Genomic DNA, 9,540 nt, shown 5'->3' with positions numbered 1-9,540 from the left:
CCGTCTTGCCATCCAAGACCGAAATGTGCGCGGTCATGGGTGGGGTAGCCCGGGCCTCGGGGATGTCCATTTGAAAGAAGACCATGTCGTTGAGCGCATACCCAAACAGCCCGAGCACACGGATGAGCTGGTGATCGGGGCAGAGCGCCACGGGGTGGTCCATCCGCTTGCAGCGAAAGCAAGCCGGAGGCTGAGTGCAGTCGCCTTGGCAATGGCCGACGATCCCACAGTTGAAGCAGACAGCAGTCGCCGTCGGAGACGGTGCCGCAACCACCATGGGGTTGGAGACCGAGGAAGCCGGGCCACCTGGATGAGCCTGAGCACCATGCGTCTTCTTCTTCTTGGCAAAAGCCCCCCGGCCATTACGATTGTTGTTGTTGTTGGGACCGGCCGGAGGGAACTGTGGTTGCCGCCGTGGGAGGTCATAGCAACGGGGCAGAGACGACGGCTCACGCGCGGACTGGGCCGGGGAGTGCTACTTCTTGAGCTTGCGTTGGTTTTCCTCGAAGAGGAAAGGGTGATGCAGCAATAGTAGCGTAAGTATTTCCCTCAGTTTTTGAGAACCAAGGTATCAATCCAGTAGGAGGCTCCTCAAAAGTCCCACGCACCTACACAAAGAAACAAAGAACTCACAACCAACGCAATAAAGGGGTTGTCAATCCCTTCACGGCCACTTGCGAAAGTGAGATCTGATAGAGATAGTATGATAAGATAAATATATTTTTGGTATTTTATGATATAGATTGGAAAAGTAAAGATGCAAATAAAAGTAGATTGAAAGCTTATATGATAAAAGATAGACCCGAGGGCCATAGGTTTCACTAGTGGCTTCTCTCAAGATAGCATAAGTATTACGGTGGGTGAACAAATTACTGTCGAGCAATTGATAGAAAAGCGAATAATTATGAGATTATCTAGGCATGATCATGTATATAGGCATCACGTCTGTGACAAGTAGACCGACTCCTGCCTGCATCTACTACTATTACTCCACACATCGACCGCTATCCAGCATGCATCTAGAGTATTAAGTTCATAAGAACAGAGTAATGCATTAAGAAAGATGAGATGATGTAGAGGGATAAACTCATGCAATATGATATAAACCCCATCTTTTTATCCTCGATGGCAACAATACAATACGTGCCTTGCTGTCCCTGCTGTCACTGGGAAAGGACACTGCAAGATTGAACCCAAAGCTAAGCAGTTCTCCCATTGCAAGAAAGATCAATCTAGTATGCCAAACCAAACTGATAATTCGAAGAGACTTGCAATGACACATAAAAGAATTCAGAGGAGATTCAAATATTTCACATAGATAAACTTGATCATAAACCCACAATTCATCGGATCTCGACAAACACACCGCAAAAAGAGTTACATCGAATAGATCTCCAAGAAGATCGAGGAGAACACGGTATTGAGATCCAAAAAGAGAGAAGAAGCCATCTAGCTAATAACTATGGACCCGAAGGTCTGTGGTAAACTACTCACAACTCATCAGAGGGGCTATGGTGTTGATGTAGAAGCCCTCCATGGTCGATTCTCCCTCCGGTGGAGCACCGGCGAAGGCTCCAAGATGGGATCTCGCGGATACAGAAGGTTACGGTGGTGGAAATAGTTTTTTGTGGTCGCCTTTGATGTTCTCGGTGTACATGGATATATATAGGAGGAAGAAGTAGGTCGGTGGACGCCCGAGGGGCCCACGAGATAAGGGGCGCACCCAGTAGGGGTGGGCGCGCCCTCCACCCTCGTGTCCGCCTTGACTACTTCTTGACTTGCACTCAAAGTCCTCTGGATCACGTTCGTTCCAAAAATCACGCTCCCAAAGGTTTCATTCCGTTTGGACTCCGTTTGATATTCCTTTTCTTCGAAACACTGAAATAGGCAAAAAAACAGCAATACGAGCTAGGCCTCCGGTTAGTAGGTTAGTCCCAAAAATGATATAAATGTGTAAAGTAAAGCCCATAAACATCCAAAACGGGTAATATAATAGCATGGAACAATCAAAAATTATAGATACGTTGGAGACGTATCAAGCATCCCCAAGCTTAATTCCTGCTCGTCCTCAAGTAGGTAAATGATAAAAACAGAATTTTTGATGTGGAATGCTACCTAGCATATTTCTCAATGTAATTTTCTTTATTGTCGCATGAATGTTCAGATCCAAATGATTCAAAATAAAAGTTCATATTGACATAAGAAATAGTAATACTTCAAGCATACTAATCAAAGCAATCATGTCTTCTCAAAATAACATGGCTAAAGAAAGTTCATCCCTACAAAAATCATATAGTTAGGCTATGCTTCATTTTCGTCACACAAAAATGCTCCCAAGTTATACACCCCCGATGACAAGCCAAGCAATTGTTTCGTACTTAAGTAATCTCAAACTTTTTCAACTTTCATGCAATACATGAGCGTGAGCCATGGATATAGCACTATGGGTGGAATATAATATGATGATGGGGATTGTGTGGAGAAGACAAAAAAAAGAGAAAGTCTTATGTTGACGAGGATAATCAACGGGCTATGGAGATGCCCATCAATTGATGTCAACATGAGGAGTAGGGATTGCCATGCAATGGATGCACTAGAGCTATAAATGTATGAAAGCTCAACAAAAGAAACTAAGTGGGTGTGCATCAACTTGCTTGCTCACGAAGACCTAGGGCATTTTGAGGAAGCCCATTGTACGAATATACAAGCCAAGTTCTATAATGAAAAATTCCCACTAGTATATGAAAGTGACAACATATGAGACTCTCTATATGAAGAACATGGTGCTACTTTGAAGCACAAGTGAGGAAAAAGAGATAGTAACATTGCCCCCTTTTAATTTTTATTTTCTTTTTTTCTTTTTTTTGGGCCTTTCTTTTTTCTTTTTGGCCTTTTTTATTTGGGACAATGCTCTAATAATGATGATCATCACACTTTTATTGATTTACAACTCATGAATTACAACTCAAAACTAGAACAAGATATGACTCTATATGAATGCCTCCGGCGGTGTACCGGGATGGGCAATGAATCAAGAGTGACATGTATGAAAAATTATGCATGGTGGCTTTGCCACAAATACGATGTCAACTACATGATCATGCAAGGCAATATGACAATGATAATGTGTGTCATGATGATACACGGAACGGTGGAAAGTTGCATGGCAATATATCTCGAAATGGCTATGGAAATGCCATAAGAGGTAGGAATGGTGGCTGTTTTGAGGAAGATGTAAGGAGGTTTATGTGTGATAGAGCGTATCATATCACGGGGTTTGGATGCACCAGCGAAGTTTGCACCAACTCTCAAGGTGAGAAAGGGCAATGCACGGTACCGAAGAGGCTAGCAATGATGGAAAGGTAAAAGTGCGTATAATCCATGGACTCAACATTAGTCAAAAGAACTCATATACTTATTGCAAAAATTTACAAGTCATCAAAAACCAAGCACTACGCGCATGCTCCTAGAGGGATAGATTGGTAGGAAAAGACCATCGCTCGTCCCCGACCGCCACTCATAAAGATGCACAATCTAAGAACACCTCGTGTTTCAAATTTGTTACACAACTTTAACCATACGTGCATGCTATGGGACTTGCTAACTTCAACACAAGCATTCTTTAAATTCATAATCACCCAACTAGCATGACTTTAATATCACTACCTCAATATCTCAAAACAATTATCAATTATCAAATTGATCATAGCATCCAATTCACTTCCTATGATAGTTTTTATTATACCCAACTTGGATGTCTACCATTCTAGGAACAATTTTATAACCATAGAAAATACCATGCTGTTCTAAGAGACTCTCAAAATAATATAAGTGAAGCATGAGAGACTAGAAATTTCTACAAAATTAAGCCACCGCCGTCCTCTAAAAGATATAAGTGAAGCACTAGAGCAAAAACTATCTAACTCAAAAGATATAAGTGAAGCACATAGAGTATTCTAATAAATTCCAATCAAGTGGGCTTCTCCCAAAAGGTGTGTACAGCAAGTATGATTGTGGAAAACTAAAAAGAAAATACTAATATCATACAAGACGCTCCAAGCAAAACACATATCATGTGGCGAATAAAAATATAGCTCCAAGTAAAGTTACCGGTAAACGAAGACGAAAGAGGGGATGCCTTCCGGGGGCATCCCCAAGCTTAGGCTTTTGGATATTCTTGAAAATCTTTGGGTACCATGGGTATCCCCAAGCTTAGGCTCTTGCCACTCCTTATTCCATAGTCCATCAAATCTTTACCCAAAACTTGAAAACTTCACAACACAAAACTCAACAGAAAATCTCATAAGCTCCGTTAGTGAAAGAAAGCAAAACCACCACATAAGGTACTGTAATGAACTCATTATTTATTTAAATTGGTGTTAAACCTACTGTAGTTCTCTATGGTTCCTAGCCCTTAATACTAGCTATAGATGCATCAAAACAAGCAAACAACACACGAAAAACAGAATCTGTCAAAAAGAGAACAGTCTGTAGTAATCTGTAACCCTCAAATACTTCTGGAAATCTAAAAATCCTACCAAAATAGGAAGTCCTGGGCAATTTCTCTATTGATCTACAGAAAAAAGAATCAATGCAAAATCACGTTTCTGTGAATTAAAAAAACAAATTTCGTGCGTGCAAAGTTTCTGTTTTTCAGCAGAATCAAATTAACTATCACCATAGGTTATCCTATAGGTTCTACTTGGCACAAACACTAATTAAGACAAAAACACATCTAAACAGAAGGTAGATGCAAAATTTATTACTAAACAGAAACAAAAACAAAAAACACAAATAAAATTGGGTTGCCTCCCAACTAGCGCTATCGTTTAACGCCCCTAGCTAGGCATAAAATCGAGGATAGATCTAAGTAGTGCCATAATAATAAGATAGATCTTGAAAACTCATCTCATATTCTCTACGTTCAGCAGCAAGTTTTATTTGAGGCAAGCAAAAGTAACCAAAAGGGCTAAATTTAATGGGACAAAAGTCCCCAAGATCAATCACAGGAGGAATGGGTTCCTCCTTTGGCCCTTCGTATTGCACAACTAATTCATCATTATAAGCATTCTTTTGGCAGAATTTTGTGAGCCTATACTCAAGAGAGTATCCTAGCTCATTATCTCGAAGAGAAAAATCATTATTAAGTTCGGAAATTCTATCAACTAGAACATTGGTAGGAACCTATTTTCTAAGGTTTTCATTGAAAGCAACATAGTCCAAAGATTGAAAACGCCTAATTTCCTCTTGATCGAAGAGGATTGCCTCTATGGGAGGACGACCGGCGTCCACCCTATAGTGCGCAAAGATTTCTTTGGCCTCTCTTATTATAAATCTAAACTCATGAGCCAAAAAGATAGTAACAGCACGCTTAACAGAAGAATGCTCAATATTAGAAAATTCCAAGAAAATTCTTTGTATGCAAGGATGCATATGCATAAATTGTCTTTCAAGCTCAACTACAAGCATAGCGATGGCATCCGCAAGACTACTAGTTCTATGAAGAATAGAACCACCCATAGAAGGTAAAGCACTGGTACAAGTAAAGAAATCTTGAATAACACCTTTTCCAATAATGTTACCACTACCGATTCGAAACTTTCTAGTATGCAAGATAGGGGGTTCTTCAGCAGGAGCATCAGAATTTTCCATGTTATCATTATTGTGCATATCGACGATAATCTCCCCAATTTCAGACATAATGGCAAACAGAAGCGAGGAAGAAGAAGAGAGCAAGCGAAAGAGAGAGGAGATTGGGGAAGAGAGGGCGAATAAAACGGCAAGGGTGAAGTGGGGAGAGGAAAACGAGAGGCAAATGGAAAATAATGTAAATGAAAGGAAGATGAGTTTGTGATGGGTACTTGGTATGTCTTGACTTGAGCGAAGACCTCCCCGGCAACGGCGCCAGAAATCCTTCTTGCTACGTCTTGAGCTTGCTTTGGTTTTCCTTGAAGAGGAAAGGGTGATGCAGCAATAGTAGCGTAAGTATTTCCCTCAGTTTTTGAGAACCAAGGTATCAATCTAGTAGGAGGCTCCTCAAAAGTCCCACGCACCTACAGAAACAAACAAAGAACTCGCAACCAACGCAATAAAGGGGTTGTCAATCCCTTAACGGCCACTTGCGAAAGTGAGATCTGATAGAGATAGTATGATAAGATAAATATATTTTTGGTATTTTATGATATAGATTGGAAAAGTAAAGATGCAAATAAAAGTAGATTGAAAGCTTATATGATAAAAAGATAGACCGGGGGGCCATAGGTTTCACTAGTGGCTTCTCTCAAGATAGCATAAGTATTATGGTGGGTGAACAAATTACTGTCGAGCAATTGGTAGAAAAGCAAATAATTATGAGATTATCTAGGCATGATCATGTATATAGGCATCACGTCTGTGACAAGTAGACCGACTCCTGCCTGCATCTACTACTATTACTCCACATATCGACCGCTATCCAGCATGCATCTAGAGTATTAAGTTCATAAGAACAGAGTAACGCATTAAGAAAGATGACATGATGTAGAGGGATAAACTCATGCAATATGATATAAACCCCATCTTTTTATCCTCGATGGCAACAATACAATATGTGCCTTGCTGCCCCTGCTGTCACTGGGAAAGGACACCGCAAGATTGAACGCAAAGCTAAGCACTTCTCCCATTGCAAGAAAGATCATTCTAGTAGGCTAAACCAAACTGATAATTCGAAGAGATTTGCAAAGATAATTTAATCACACATAAAAGAATTCAGAGGAGATTCAAATATTTCTCATAGATAAACTTGATCATAAACCCACAATTCAGTGAATCTCGACAAACACACCACAAAAAGAGTTACATCGAATAGATCTCCAAGAAGATCGAGGAGAACATGGTATTGAGATCCAAAAAGAGAGAAGAAGCCATTTAGCTAATAACTATGGACCCGGAGGTCTGTGGTAAACTACTCACAACTCATCGGAGGGGCTATGGTGTTGATGTAGAAGCCCTCCATGGTCGATTCCCCCTCCGGCGGAGCGCCGGCGAAGGCTCCAAGATGGGATCTCGCAGATACAGAAGGTTACGGTGGTGGAAATAGTTTTTGGTGGTCGCCTTTGATGTTCTCGGGGTACGTGGGTATATATAGGAGGAAGAAGTAGGTCGGTGGACGCCCGAGGGGCCCACGAGATAGGGGGCATGCCCAGTAGGGGTGGGCGCGCCCTCCACCCTCGTGGCCACCTCGACTGCTGCTTGACTTGCACTCCAAGTCCTCTGGATCACGTTTGTTCCAAAAATCACGCTCCCGAAGGTTTCATTCCGTTTGGACTCCGTTTGATATTCCTTTTCTTCGAAACTCTGAAATAGGCAAAAAAACAGCAATACGGGCTGGGCCTCCGGTTAGTAGGTTAGTCCGAAAAATGATATAAATGTGTAAAGTAAAGCCCATAAACATCCAAAACGAGTAATATAATAGCATGGAACAATTTAAAATTATAGATACGTTGGAGACGTACCAGGGAGCGGGAGTGTCGGACGGGCGACCGACGGTCGTGGTCACGCTCGCGGTCCCGGCCACGCCAAGGAGATGAGAGGTCGCGGTCGCGAGACCAGCGCCACCCCGACCCAGCAGCCGAAGCCGAGGACTTGCCGCGGAGAATCTCCTCCCGGAGCTCGGACTCGTGGCGCGAGCATTCCGGGAGGGAAGGCGGTTGTCCGGGGGCGGCGGGGGGGTCACGGCCTGAGGCCCGGCGCTTGGGGCGGGGCGCACCATCACCGGCGTCACGCACCATGGCGTCGGGGGAGCGGGAGGGAAGTATGTGTTGAGGAACGTGGTAATTTCGAAAATTTCCTACGCACACGCAAGATCATGGTGATGCATAAAAACGAGAGGGGAGAGTGTTCTCGATGTACCCTCGTAGACCGAAAGTGGAAGTGTTATGACAACGCGGTTGATGTAGTCGTACGTCTTCATGATTGACCGATCTTAGTATGGCACCTCCGCGATCTGCACACGTTCAGCTCGGTGACGTCCCATGAACTCCGATCCAGCAGAGTGTCGAAGGAGAGTTTCGTCAGCACGACGGCGTGATGACGATGATGATGAAGCTACCGGCACAGGGCTTCGCCTAAGCGCTGCAATGATATGACCGAGGTCGATTATGGTGGAAGGGGCACCGCACACGGCTAAGAGACCAATGATCAACTTGTGTCTATGGGGTGCCCTCCTCCTCCGTATATAAAGGTGTGGAGGAGGGGGAGGGCTGGCCCTCTACAATGGTGCGCCATGGGGAGTCCTACTCCCATTGGGAGTAGGATTTCCCCCCTTCCAAGTAGTAGGAGTAGGAGAGAAGGAAGTGGAAGAGAGAAGAGAAGGAAGGAGGGGGCGGCCCCTCCCCCTAGTCCAATTCGGACTAGGCCTTGGGGGGGGCCTGTCCCAGGAAGCCCCCCTCTCTTTTCCTTAAAGCCCAATTAGGCCCATATACTCCCCGGCGAATTCCCGTAACTCTCAGGTACATCGATAAGTACCCGAACCATTCAGAACCTTTCCGATGTCTGAATATAGCCTTCCAATATATCGATATTTACGTCTCGAACATTTCAAGACTCCTCGTCATGTCCCTGATCTTATCCAGGACTCCGAACAACCTTCAGTACATCAAAACACATAAACTCATAATAACGATCGTCACCGAACTTTAAGCGTGCGGACCCTACGGGTTCGAGAACTATGTAGACATGACCGAGACATGTCTTCGGCCAATAACCAATAGCGGAACCTGGATGCTCATATTGGCTCCCACATTTTCTACGAAGATCTTTGTCGGAGTAATTGGCGACGGGTACCCCGAAGACAGCAAGACAATTATTCAAGACATCGGGGCTAGCAAAGCCCCTCAGTCCGACTGCTCGGCCGCTCCTGCCGGCTCCCTGTCTGACTGCCCTGACCGGCTGGCTGCCGGCTGCCGACTGCGCCAACCAGTCGGCTGCCGACTGCGCCAACCAGCTGGCTGCCGACTGCATCCCGACCCGACATCGACGAGACACCGACGAGATGGATGTACCCGAGCACTATTCACGTGTCACCTCAGCCATCATGTATAGTGTCACTTGTCCCCTGGCACTATTTATGAAGTGACCCAGGGGACAAGCATGACACCCCACCATGCCATGCCCATGCCACCACTTAGCTTACTTCCTAAGCTAGTCATGCCTATATATATGGGCACACATCCATCCATCCAGGATGGACTCACACACACACACACACACAAGCAAGCTAGCTAGCAAGAGAGCTAGCTAGCCATCCATCCATCTACTCCCACGGGCAAGCATGCCCAAGCACATCCATACGGCCACCTGGCCATGGGCACAAATGCCCGAGATACAGCTCCAGGAGCACTCTGTACCAGATATACATGCCAGATATACTCAGACATGCAGGAGTAGGGGTGTTATCTCTCCGGAGAGCCCCGAACCTGGGTAAACTACCGCGTGTTATTCGCATACCCGCTCCCGGGCCTATCAGCAGCAGTCTTGCCCTCACACGAAGCCACCTTGTGG

This window comes from Triticum aestivum, chromosome 3B, assembly GCF_018294505.1.
Source record: "Triticum aestivum cultivar Chinese Spring chromosome 3B, IWGSC CS RefSeq v2.1, whole genome shotgun sequence".
Lineage (NCBI taxonomy): Eukaryota > Viridiplantae > Streptophyta > Magnoliopsida > Poales > Poaceae > Triticum > Triticum aestivum.
This window is presented reverse-complemented; position numbering follows the sequence as displayed.